This window comes from Canis aureus, chromosome 1 (assembly GCF_053574225.1).
Source record: "Canis aureus isolate CA01 chromosome 1, VMU_Caureus_v.1.0, whole genome shotgun sequence".
Lineage (NCBI taxonomy): Eukaryota > Metazoa > Chordata > Mammalia > Carnivora > Canidae > Canis > Canis aureus.
This window is the reverse complement of record NC_135611.1, coordinates 69725877-69739390: the sequence shown is the minus strand read 5'-3', so window position 1 is coordinate 69739390 and position 13514 is coordinate 69725877. Positions and strand designations below refer to the sequence as shown.

Sequence of the window (13514 nt, the reverse complement as noted above, 5' to 3'; positions counted from 1 at the left end):
GCTGATTCTTTTCTTCATGGTAAAGGCCTTGAATGATGCCAGGAGATAATCCTGAGACCTCTTGGTGCAACTCAGGGCAAGGGGTGGTCCGTCAATGGGCTTCAGCCCACTGTCCCTTGATCCAGGGCCACCGTTGGAGGGTGTGTACGTCTGCCAAGGTCAAGAATAATTGTGCTTTTACGGCAGGTGTCTTCCATGTGGTACAGATATGTTCTTTTTGTTATTCCCTCTCCTCCTCTAAGAAGCCCGTTTGGGTCTGCAGACTGTGATTACTAAACACATTTTCCCCTCTTTCTCTCCGCTCCCCCCCACCTCGCCGCCCTCATCCCCCCTCCTCACTCCCTAACATTTTAGGCACACATTTCTGGGTCTCTTGATTTTTCTTAGGTTTTCCAGCAAATGTCATACTGTCTCTAAGTTCTGTTGGAAGCTCTACCATGGGTTTAGTATTTCTAGCTGGGTGTGTTATTTTCCTGATCTACTCAGGAGGGGAGTTCACGTTTGGAAGGAGAATGATTGACCTGAACAGGTAGAAATATTACTTCCTTTGGAAAAAAATTCTGAATTTCAAAGAGACGCCACATGTCACTTTGCACGTTAGGGAAGAAATGATACAGGATGGCGTGGGGCTGACCATCTGGTGTTTGAATACATCGCGTGGAGAGGCCCCTACAGGGAGTTCCAGTGTATGAACAGGTTGTCCGCACATTCCATACATGAGCAAATGATTTATTTGGAAAGTAGGCTTTCCCATAGAGACAGTGCACAAATGATTAGATTTCCAGGTCGATTTCTCAAAATCCATACCTCAGGCTTTTGAACTGAATTCTGGGTGCTAAATCTTGGAGCGGGTTGGTAAAGGCAGAATTTTTACCTCACTTTCTTAGGCCAAAATTTTAGAGTTTTTTTAGATTTTATTTATTTGGCAGAGCAGAAGCAGGGGAACAGCAGGGAGAGGCAGAGGGAAAGGGAGAAGCAGCATCCTGCGCTGGGAAGGGAGCCCGGTGTGGGGCCGCTGATCCCAGAGCCCTGGGACCTACCAGCTGAGCCGAGCCCCGAAGGCAGACACCTAACCGACTGAGCCATCCAGGTGCCCCTTGGGCCGAAATTTCAAATACCGCCACTCCCCCCGACCCCCCCCCCCCCCCGATTATTTTTCTATTTCTTGGTGCTTTTCTCCCTTAGACCTTCTTGTTCCTACCTCCATGATGCTGTTACACTTTTGCAGTAAATACCGAAACAACGTTATATGCTTCCTGCCTACTTTTTCTCCTTCTAGAATCTAAATTCCTAATTCCTCAAATGTAGCAGGTTTCTCAGCCGAGTCATGAGGGGATCAGTGATTTGAGCGAATGACTTCAATGTGTGAATGATTGATTACCTGTACTGCCTTCTAAGAGAGATTTGCATTTTAAAGGAAGCCTCTTCCCTCCAGGGAATCCTAAGTGGTGAGATTTCACCGGGGAAGCCAAGGCCTGGGAAGGCGGCCGGCAGCCTGGGCTGCGGGCAGAAGGCTGGTCTGCGCGTCTCAGGCCAGGGGGGGCGCGCTGGGGCGAAGGTAGCCTTTTGGGGAGGCGTGCTCCGGGCGCATTCCCCCAGACGCCCCCTCTCTTGCTGCCGAATCCCTGGGTTTCTCTGGGATTGTACGGGGTTGACTCGATGTCTGTGCAGGGAAGTCCGCAGAGTCTTGGGGACTCACCCAGCGCCCCTCCCCCCCCGCGGAACAAAAAGACCTTGTTACTGTCTCTTTGGGTTTTACTTGAGTTTGTTAAGTCACCCATCAGGAATGAACAACTTTTAATGGGAAAAAAAATGTCAAGCTGAATGGAAACACTGTTGCCTCAGATCAATGTTTAAAAACCGTGCTATCTCAAAATTAAACGTATTTTTATATTTCTCACATTGCCCAGAAGTTGCCACTGAATTCAAGAATCAGAAATGCAGGAGATTTTTGTTGCTAAGAAACTCAAGACCTCTCTTTTTGCATCAGATCCTGTTTCCCTGTTTCATAGCTGCCATAAAGTAAATATTTAAGTGATGGAGATTATTTTGCATTGCAACTTGACTTGCACTTTGGTTCGTTGTTAAAAACAAAACAAAAAACAAAACCCTTGGGGAGGTGTAAGGACAGTTTCAGTGGGCCTGGCTGGTGATGAGGTGAGATCTGCGTAATAAGATCTAGGGTCAGATGAGTGTCTTGTGTTTTTCCACCTGATGACCTTTTTTTGTTTCAAAGGTAGTTTCAGCTATAGTTGTCATTGAAGATTGTCAGGGAAATTTTACATTACCACGTCCTGTGAACCAGTCCTTTTTTAAGTGGTTTGAAGTGAAAACTTGAACAACTGCTGTATTAAGCCGGGGCCCTGGCTTCTGTGTCTAAGCCTTTGAAAGGGAGGGAAGGGGGGAGTATGGTGCCCTGGATGTTGGGTTAGATTGCAAGCTCGCGCACTTGGGGCGTAAGCCCTGCAGTCTCACTCTGGGTGGGGGATGTGCTTGCTGACCTTTTTTTTTTTTTTTTTTTTTTTAATTTATTTTTTATTGGTGTTCAATTTACTAACATACAGAATAACCCCCAGTGCCCGTCACCCATTCACTCCCACCCCCCGCCCTCCTCCCCTTCTACCACCCCTAGTTCGTTTCCCAGAGTTAGCAGTCTTTACGTTCTGTCTCCCTTTCTGATATTTCCCACACATTTCTTGCTGACCTTTGTATCAGCTTGTCTCCTAGTCGGAATCCTTGGTTGAGGTTTCTGCAAGTGGAGGAGCCCAGAGGAGCTTTAGGGCAATGAAGTTACTCTGGATAGTACCGTAATGGCAGATGCACGTCATGATACATTCGTCCAAACCCACAGAATGCACAACCCCGAGACTGAGCCCTACAGTTAACTGGGGCCTTGGGTAATAATGAGTGTGTGTCAGTGAGGTTCATCCGCTGTAACAAGTCTGCTGGGGGGATGTGGATAATGGAGAGGCTGCACATGTGTGGGGCTGGAGGACGTACGGGGAATCTCTACCTTCTCAATTCTTGTGAACCTAAAACTGTTGTAAGAATTAAAATCTAATACAAAAGTACAGATGCCCAGGTATCACCTTGAAGATGCTGATTCAGTGGTTTTGGTGCCAGGCTTTTTTTTTTTTAAGATTTTATTTATTCATGAGAGAGACACAGAGGCAGAGACACAGGCAGAGGGAGAAGCAGGCTCCATGCAGGGAGCCCGATGCAGGACTCGATCCCGGGACCTCAGGGTCACGCCCTGAGCCAAAGGCAGACGCTCCACCGCTGAGCCCCCCTGGGTGCCCCATGATGCCAGGCTGAAATCTGTGCGGCCAGAGCCAACTGCATGGAAAGGCCGAACCTCCTGTCTGCCAGGCAGTCCCTGCAGAGCACCTGCTCCCCAGGTGCAGGGGGATTTCCTAGATGAGCTCCTTGTTGAAATATTGTTCGGGCTGGTGAGGTGTTTTCGTTCAGTGGTAGAAAGTGAGTGGAGTAGAGACCCTCCATTGACACGCAGGAGGTCTAAGTGTCTGGGTCTCTACTCAAGTCTTTTCCTCACTGGTTTGTGGCTGAATTTGGTGAGAATTTGCTTTGAGCAACGCTCTGTATATAGTCAGGGCTTGAGAAGCATGAGCTTCCATTGTTATGTTTTAAAACCCCGATGATATTTTTTCAGGATCGTACTATTTTTCTTGAATTTTTGGTGAAAAATAAAATCCCATGCCTTATATAAAGATTTTATTTTTTAAATACTTTTTAAAAAAAGACTTTATTTGCTTATTCATGAAAGACACAGAGAGGCGGAGACATAGGCAGAGGGAGAAGCAGGCTCCATGCAGGGAGCCCGATGTGGGACTCGATCCGGGGAACCCCAGGGTCATGACTTGAGCTGGAGGCAGATACTCAATCACTGAGCCGCCTGGGTGTCCCTCCTGATAGTATTTTTATATTTCATCAATCACTTTGGGACTTGGAAGGCTCATAATGTAAACATATACCACTTATGTATTCACCGTGACTTTGTAATTTAAAGAACTTCTTAGTCTCTAAATTTTAGTACTTCTACAAGTAAGAAAAAAAATCACAAGGTTTAAAAACAATACATTTTATCTCGAAGTTTTGAATAGGCCAGTCCCTAGTGTCCAAGGACTTTTTATTGGGGAGTCAGAAGACACATGGTCCATAACCAGTTGGATTCAAAAGAGAGATCAAAGATCAAATCCTTTACCACAACAATAAACTAGAACTCTAGGAATAGAAACACGGTTGGATTTTGCACATGAGAAATTGCAGGCTCTTTGGAGCAAATGGAGATTGAGATGATTCTTCCCCATACACTACGGCACCAGTTCCTTAAACTTCTATTACGGAAGGAAGGCATTTAAGGGACCACGTTTTATGAACAGCTGAGTAATCGACACACGTTAGAACTGACCGCTTATTTCATTTAGTTAAAGCCAAAAAATAAGTATAATCCGTTGTACGAAATTTGTGTGCAGATGCTTACATGTCATCAACAAATAGAGTTTGTGTAACAAGCTTCGAGATCCACGGCTCTGGGGCTTTTTTTGTGAGGTTTGGGCATCCTCAGGTCAGGGCTTGGATCCCCTGAAGGCCTGCCCTCTGGTCACTGAGCGGATTCCTGGGTCCTGAAAGCTGATGAAAACCTCAGGGTTGCCGGAAATAGAAACTGCATCCACCTTAGAGAATGTGATTGTGGATGCAGGATTAAAGACTCAGTGTTTTGTCTTTTAAGGCTAAAAAATAAGCATTTATTTGCTTTGGGAGGAAAAAAAACCACATCCACAGACTCAGGTTTGTGGCTGATACTGTGTTTTGTTTGTGATACCGGTTGCAGGATTTTGCTGTCAGAGTTGCTGTTTTCCACAAAGCATACAGATGAAAACCTATTTTTCTATCTGGTTTGTCATCTAAACTTACCTGGTTGCTTACGAGATGAATTGTGTGCTCAGTTAAGAATTCTAAAACATGCACGTGTGCTGTCTTTCAAAAAAAAAATTTTTTTTAAAAGGCTGCTACAAAAGCCAAACCAAACCCTAGACCGGAATAGACGGCGCAGTACCCTCCAGTAACTACGTCCTGCAGTAATTCTAAGGGAAACCCTGGCATAGCTAGAAGCATAGAGACTCCCCTTTTTATTCTTCACACCTAAAACTACATTTTACATTTTATGTTGTCCGCGTCTGCAACATAAGGAATGTAGGATTTGCTCCATGTTTACCCTGACCCCCTAAATCCTGTGTAATGGAAAAGAAATAGAGTTCTTGTAAAGACCTGTGAGAGGTTCCTTCTTCTGTTTCGTAGCCTAGTCTTGAAAGAACACTGTACGAGAAAAACTTCTTATACGTTAACAGTTACTTTATTAGAGACGTCCGTGCTACATAATCTTGATGATGCGTGTACATGTATGTGGATGTACACATATGCAGTTCTGATCAGTAATGAAAAAGCTTGGAAACTTTTTAATTCTATTCAAAATAAGATACATATGTGTGTATACTCGTGTACATTTTTGTACACATGCATATATCCTATATATACGCATCCTTGGTAGTTGGAAAAACTTTTTTGAAATTAATTCGTATTAATTATCAGGGAAACCTAAAAATCTTTGTTGACTATGAACGACTCCGTTATTTCTGGAGTTAAATCTTCAACACACACAGGATAATTGGATACGGTGTCTTTTTGTTGGGGTCTGAACGAGCTTTGGGACAGAGGTGTGCCGACCACTCGCTCAGACTGGTTAGGAAAAGAATGATCTGGTAAATGATGGCCTTGGACTATTTGGGACGCTGTCTTTCCTATTCTGTGTGGCTTTGATTTCCTCTACCCGCATGACAATGTGCCAGTTGTTGTGTGTGCTCTTTGCATACCTTTCTTTCCTTGGCCTTTTACATTTGCATAGTGTAGTTTAGAGCTAGTGCAAGATACAGAGCTGGCTGGAGGGCCGTATGTATGGATGGCATTGTGCGCTTCCCAGCACCGCGTCCTCGGCGCACAATGACTGCAGTGTGGAGGGGCCTACACGGAGACAGTGATGGTGCTTTATGAAACGCCAGTGGTGTGTGGTGGCCACTGCAATCTGCCGGGTAAGCAGTTGCACAAATTCCTCCAAGTTGAGAGGCCTCCAGAAATGTCATGTTTTGGCCTCAGAAGTGAATGCCACAAATAACAGCGCCGGCCCTGGGGACTTTGCTCAGCTTCTCAGATTGCCGTCTGCCTTTCTTCGGCTGGGTCTGCCGAGATTGTTTTGTTTTGTTCTTTTAAAGTCCCCAGAAGTTAGTCTTGTAGCTCTTGAAGAATATATTTTAAACCCATCAAAATTGTCTTTTTTCCCCACCCTTTTGGATATCTCTCACATATTCAGTGTTTTAAAGAAGAAAACAAAACAAAACAAAAAAAACAAAAAGACCCCCTGATACCTGGAAGGTAAACCAAAGGGCCTTTTTTTTTTTTCTTTTGAATGGTCCATGGTCAATTTTTCAGTGCCCTGATTTTATATTGCTGGTCCGTGCTGTAAGTGGGGTTAGGGAGAGGCAGACAGAGAAGGAGATTGTAAAGCTCATTGGCATTTAATACAGAAAGGAAGATTTCTTTTTGAGGTGTACCTGGCAAGTTTTGGTAACAGTTGTATGGATTTGTTTAATTAACTTGCTGCTACATTATTAGAGTTGCTGTTGACACAGATTGTAGTCTGGAAAGATCCTGGTGGAGGAAGGGATACAAAGCCAAGGGTCTTAGTGAAGGGATGGAACGTCCGGAAGCCCACGGTCCCCTTCTGGATGCAGGTGGGCACACGCAGGCCTGCCCTTAAGAGAAACAGGCGGATTCGCCTTTCTGCTTCTGTCATTCCTCTAGTTCTCAACAAGTATTTGGAAATGCTCAAATTACTAAGGAAGAGTGTAAGCACAATGTAGAATTGTGAAGATGAAATGTAGGTCTGTGGCTGCTCTTCCCTCAGAATGTAGTTGGCAGCGTGTGTCCGGGTTAGTTCCCTGAATATCTATGGGTGGCAGTCCAGAGCTGGGTCCAGGACATTGCGTAAGACGCTCGGCCGGAGGCTTGGATTCTAGGGCCGGCGCTGCCAGCTTTGCTGCTGGCATCATGGCTCCGAGCCATCCCACCCAACGGATGGTTCTGGCCGACGGGCGAGCTCGTTACGCAGCGAAATGCTGCCCCAAGAGATGTTTTTTTTTTTTTTTAAGATTTAATTTATGAGAGACACAGAGAGAGAAGCAGAGAGACAGGCAGAGGGAGAAGCAGGCTTCATGCAGGGAGCCCAATGTGGGACTCGATCCTGGGACCCTGGGACCATGCCCTGAGCCAAAGGCAGGATGCTCAACTGCTGAGCCACCCAGAAGTCCCAAAGTGAACCCTGTTGTAAACTATGGGCTTTGGGTGATAATGGTAAGTTGATGTAGGTTCAACAACTGCACCACTCTGGTGCAGGCTGCTGATAGTAGGGGAAGGGGTTGGAGCAGTTATTTCAGAGCTCTGCACTTTCTGTTCACTTTTTCTGAAAACCTAAAACTTTAAAAAATCTATTAATTAAAACAGAACTAAGTTATACTCTATAGGACTAAGTACTTGAAGCAGGGGTAGCAGTCACTTCTTGGCAAGCCTCAAGTACAGAACCCAGACATTCACATCCGTACTCAAGGTTACCAAGTGATGCTGAGGCTGGCTAGGACAGAGCGCAGCAAACACTGGGATGCAATTCAGGGGTGGCTCTGGGCTCTCGATCATTTATTCTGTATCAAGATATGGCCCATTCAAAGGGAATGGTGTTGATGTGTTCAAATGAGGTCGCCTTTCCTTCCCCAGTGCAATTAATCTTTTCATCATCTTCTTATTTCTTTTAGCACATTCAGGGCATAACATATTATCTTCTAGGCCTGGAGATGGGAAAGTGCAGGCAGGTAACAGGAAGAGAGAGATCATCCTTTTGGGAGTGTCAGGCACCCAGGCCTGACCTGCATGAAACTGCAGGCGAACCCAACCTTGTGTGTCTGCAAGGAGAGGTCTGCCGTGGACCACACACCACCTGACACCAGAGGCTTGCAGCAGAAAGGTCTCAACAGAAGCAGGAATGGAACGTGAATTCACAGACTTGGATTGACTGGCTCTTGCAGCAATTCTTGACCATGCTGCCAACATGCCTTCTTGTGCCGAAGTTACCACTTTGACTATATTAATCCCCCTGCCTCTCTCACTCTTACTACTTTTCCAAATGTTGGCCACCATCTTGCATTTCGCCGAACATGACTCCGATTTAGCCTCTGGTGGTGTTTCAGGAATAGTCTTTACATTGTCACACTCCTGGTTTGTTTCAGAGTAAGCATGTTTCTGGAGCCTCAGATAAACCTCTATTTTCCGGCCATGGGTACTCAAATTCAGTTGTTGGCACCAGTTCCGCAAAATGTCCCAACGTACTTTATTAACTGGAGGCAAACTGGCTGGCAAAGGAGGGGCTGGTGTACTACAACAACAACTATGTTTTGGACAAAACTTGAATCGTTCACTTATATGAGGATGACAAACTTTATCGCTTGACCCAGGCATCTTCAGACTGACTTCTGAAGTTGAAGAAACACTTGGTTCCATTTGTTCTTCATTAAGTTCTTCATTAACTGGAACCAATGTGAGAATCACACTTTCTTCCTCTAATGCCTCCTCAGAGAAATTCTCATTGTCGTAAGTCGAGTTCTCCATTTCCAGGACACTTAGGGGAAGGCAGAGCCAGCAAGGTCAGGACTTGGGCCCTCCAATCCTCTTCACCTCCCCAAGAGATGTTAAAGTGAGAAAAACATACTTTTGATTAAAGAACTCAGGCTCCAAACTTAGCTTCGAAAAGGAGCACAATGTAAGAGTAAGTATGATAGGTGTGCAAGAGGCTGCTCGAAGGAGAAACAGGAGCATCGGGAGACTGGCACAGCTTTCAGAGGGAAGGAGAGTCTGGAGATTGGTCTAGAGGTAAGGTTTCAACAGCTGGAGATAATTCAGGGTGAAAAAGAAATTCAGAGTATGTCTTGGCAAGTCCACAGTTGTCTTCGTCTGGGGCAGTACCCCCAAAGTGCCACGGCGGCGAGGTGTCCGGGTCTTCAGTGCAGGTAGTGGGACCAAAAAAAAAAAAAAAAAAAAAAACACACCTATGTTCTGCTTGGTTAACACGTGGGTTTGTAGTCCTTTCATGCAATAGAATCCAAGTCGTTTATTAAAAAAAAAAAAGTTAAAACAATGATAACAGGAGAAAATTGCCTTCCTGGATAGAAATACAGAGTACTAAAGTTTATGGGTATCACAGATAAGAATTCAGTTCTTCAAAAGAAATTCAGGAAATCAGTCTGAAAACTAAGTTAACTTCTCTGTAACCTCTGTTTTCTCATTTGTGAAATGAGATTGGATGAAATAAGTGTGAAAGTTCTTTAATCATTTTTAAAATCAGTTATTATTAGAGCAGCTCAGAAAGGTCCTTGATTTCAGCTGCTTTTTAAACCATATGAAGTGTCAACTATTTTATTAAGCACTTTAAATACACCTCACTTAATTATCACTATTATACAAGGAGTATTCATATTTTATTTTTTAAGATTATATTCATTTATTCCTGAGAGAGAGAGGCAGAGACACCGGCAGAGGGAGAAGCAGGCTCCCTGTGGGGAGCCCTATGCAGGACTCCATCCTGGGACCCTGGGGTCACGCCCTGAGCTGAAGGCAGACGCTCCACCCCTGAGCCACCCAGGCAACCCAAGGAGTATTTATATTTTAAAGAGAAGAAACTGAGGCAGGTGAAGGTCAGTAACTTGCCTCCAGGTACCTACCTTTTAAGAGGTAGGGTTGTGGCTCTAGCCCGGGTCACTGGCTCTGCACTGCTGTGTCTTTTCCAGTGTAGTTGAGAATCAGTTATTCTCATGGAAGATGGCACATGAAGGAATCTGGAGGGCTCGAGGAACGGGTCCAACTGGCGCACCCCCCAGCCTTCTGTGTTGCGATCACAGTTGTGTGCTGGTTCTTGTCCCCCGTGTGCTGTGGACAGCGTGAAGGCAAAGAGAAGTGGGAACCTCGGGTTCCTACTGCCGACAGCTTGCTCAGGCAAGTTTGATTGCAGATGAGTATTTATTAAACGTGCCACGTTATTACATTTTGTGGGTAATATTTAATATGGGATAATCCGATATATTCATGAGAGGAGAAATATGCTATTTTGTTTGCCTTTTTTGCATTAGCTTCCAAAAGCAGATCAGTTTTAGGTTTCTTAACAGTAACTTCTTTGGGGTTTCTGTTAAAAGTTACTTTCGTCCGCCCTTATTCCTTAGCTCCTGTTTCTTTCCCTCTTGTCTGGATGGTTTTACTATATCTTATTTTTTAAAATAAATGTCAAAACCTTTTGAATGTCAATGAGTCAGAGTAATAAAATAATGGGAGAAAGTGATTGTAGAGTACTGGGTTTCATTTTATGTGGCTAGAGGCCCACGGAGTTTTCCTAATTGGAGAGTTTTAGACATTAACCAGCCATTATGCCTTTTTTTTTTTTTAAGTTGTTTTTAAAGATTTTATTTTTGGGGGCACTTGGGTGGTTCTACCTTCAGCTCAGGGCATGATCCGAGGTTCTGGGATCAAGTCCTGCATTGGGCTCCCCTGCAAGGATGCTTAACCAAATGCTCCCATTATTCTGTCTTTTAATGTTGCCTCTCATTTATTCTCTGTATTGTTTTCAATTAGTTATTTTTTAAAGATTTTATTTTAAAGATTTTATTAATTTGAGGGAGTGCAATTGAGAGAGCATGAGCAGGGGGTAGAGGGGAGGGACAGGGGAGAGGAAGAAGCAGGCTCCCTGTCAACGGGGCTTGAGCCCAGGACCCTGGGATCTGACTGATGGAAGGCAGACGCCTACCCGACTGAGCCGTCCAGGCCCCTACGGGGTTTATTTTAAAGTAAAGTCTGCATCCAGTATGGGGCTTGAACTCACAACCCTGAGATCAGGGGTCTCCTGCTTTACTGACTGGGCCTGCCAGGTGCCCCTTCAGTGACATTTCTGATGAAGTCTGTGTAGACTCCTCATTCTGTCTTCCATGTCTGAAGTTCTTTCACACTTTCCATCATTCTTTGCTGTGTTTCGGGTAGTCTTTTCAGATCCATCTTGCTGGTCACTGGTTTTCTGTCTGCGTCAAACTGTCCGTTTGGATTTATTTTTACAGGTGTTGTTTATAGATCGTCTATTTGGTTCTTTTCAGAGTCTTCTTTTTATAATTATTTCTTGATATCTTATTTATTTCTTTAAACAAGTAAAACATACTGACTTTGTGTTCTGTACTTGATAATTCCATTATTTGCAGTCTCTGAAGATCTGATTTCGATAGTGTCTAATACTCAATAACAGTGATTGGTTTCCTTGTGTGTTTGGATTTTTTGGTTATATTTGTTGGGATTTTATGTCCAGGAATCCTTGGCTCCAGCCAGAAGATTGGACACATCCAATTCTGATTCAGTTTTTTTTTTTTTTTTTTTCTGATTCAGTTTAAACTAAATTCTCTTTTTTGGCATTTTTGAATCAAAAAGATAGTGGAATTCCAAAAAAAAAAAAAAAGATAGTGGATGAACTCTGTGTGTGTGTATAATAAATCATAATGGGGCACCTGGGAAGCTCAGTCCATTAAGCATGTGCCTTTGGCTCCGGTCATGATCCCAGGGCGTGGGATGGAGCCCCCCACATTCGACTCCCTGCCTAGGGGGGAGCCCGCTGCTCCCCCTGCTTGTGTTCTCTCTCCCTCTCTCTCTCTCTCAATTAAATGAATAAAATGTTTTTGAAAAAATCATATTAATTAAAACTGTTAATGCCAGTCTCCAAATCTGCTTGAGGGCCAAATCATGGTAATTTTTTATCCCTCATTTCTTGAGATATGGTCTGTAGAACAGTCATTCTGATGTGGAGTTAAGTTAGTAAGTGTTGTATTAAAATAAAATAGTGCTTTATTTAGCCAAATAATTTTGGGGAAACATGAGGTTGAATGATGGGAAACAAGGTTTTTTCGCCATAGAACGTCTCAGGACATTTCACGTGCAAGTAGGAAGTTTGATGCATAGTAGTTAAGCAGAGTTTTTATCTCCCATTACTCCCTTTTTGGGGACGTGGGTGTGCAAATGGAACGTCTCGTGGGTCTGGTGGGTGTGTGTTGCTCTGCCTCCTGAAACCTCGGCTTTTGCGTACTGCCTTTTCCCTCTTCTTCACCTCTGTGTTTATAGCCCCCTGTGTCTGGCTGTGTGTGCGTGCATGTGCATCGTGTATTAAAGGTGCTGGAGGAAGATGGGATTGTACGTGGTAACCCCCCCCCCCCCCCCCCCCCGGAGCAGGTGCTGTCTTCGCGTGGACCTGTTGCGTGCAGCTATCTCATAGGCCCTTGGTTAGTCGTCTTTGGACCAGTTGGACCAGGTAGCCAGTTACTTCTAGGGCAGCAGGTTCATAGGACTTTGTTTTCCCTTGGAGGGACTTCCTTTTTATTTTCTGTCGTTTGTGAATTTTCCAGACCATCTGTATCTTATTTATCATTGTTTTCGCGATGTCTTCCCAGAGGAACCAATACACGTCAGATGCTGGGTCAGTACGTGTTGAGCTTCTTAGCCTAGCAAGCCCTGGCAGTCCTGCGAGAGGGGAGCGGCAGGACTGGCAGTCATAGCGTACGGCTTGTCCATTATGGACAGCTTACTTTTTCACCTTACCATATTCTCCAGTAGCTTTTGCAGAGAAATCGGCTCTGTTGGACTCTATAAACATCCGAATGGAAAAGTAAGTTCTTCTGAAAATGCTCTTTCTCTGCCTTAACAGAGGTAATTTCCTTTAAGATTCATTTCAGATGCCACAGTCTTGGTGGAGCTGTGGTTTCTCTCAGACCCTGTTACTCCTCTGTTCTTGGTGTTGCCATAGCACTTTGTACGTGCATCTTTCAGTCCGTGTCCCACGGTATTGTTGCTTTTTTGTCTTCCAGCCAGACTTTGAGTTCATTGAGGGTGGAGATGCTGAATAGAAGCATAAGTAATAACTGCGTGCAGTTAAGATCTAATCAAGCATTTAAAGTATCTGTGCCTGGAGAGGGGAAGGAGAGAATAGCAGAGAAGCAAGGTCTGAGCATCTTCAAAGCCTCTAGAAGGTCCTCTGGTGTTGGCTGTGGGCTCGTGAAAGAGCAGCTCCCAACGGGACTCGGCGGGCTGATGGAGGCACTTGCTTTGGCACCTTGACGTGTCCTGTCTCAGGTTAATTTGACCCTCCCAGTGAGCTGTGAGAGACTTGGGATTTCCTTGGACAGTTAGGGAGACTAAGTGGTTTGCCTGTCGTCGCGCTTGTCTAGTAGGAAAGTGCCTACAGGAAGCTGAACGAGGCAGGGCCTGGCTCTGACCCCAGCCCCTGCGTGGATGCCCCTGTGCTGCCCAGCGCAGCAATGCCTCATCGTGGTGCTGAGCTTTCTGCAGATTTTTCTCTCAATCCTTTAGGGGAATTCTGT

The 13514-nt window shown here is 44.8% G+C and overlaps 1 protein-coding gene and 1 pseudogene across 25 annotated transcripts in view; one reads left to right on the top strand and one right to left on the bottom strand.

Annotated features, from left to right (window-relative positions):
• EPB41L2 (erythrocyte membrane protein band 4.1 like 2) overlaps positions 1–13514 on the top strand; it is a 192536-nt gene that overhangs the window by 104226 nt on the left and 74796 nt on the right. The window lies entirely within an intron of this gene.
• LOC144295045 (developmental pluripotency-associated protein 2 pseudogene) lies at positions 7765–8730 on the bottom strand (annotated as a pseudogene).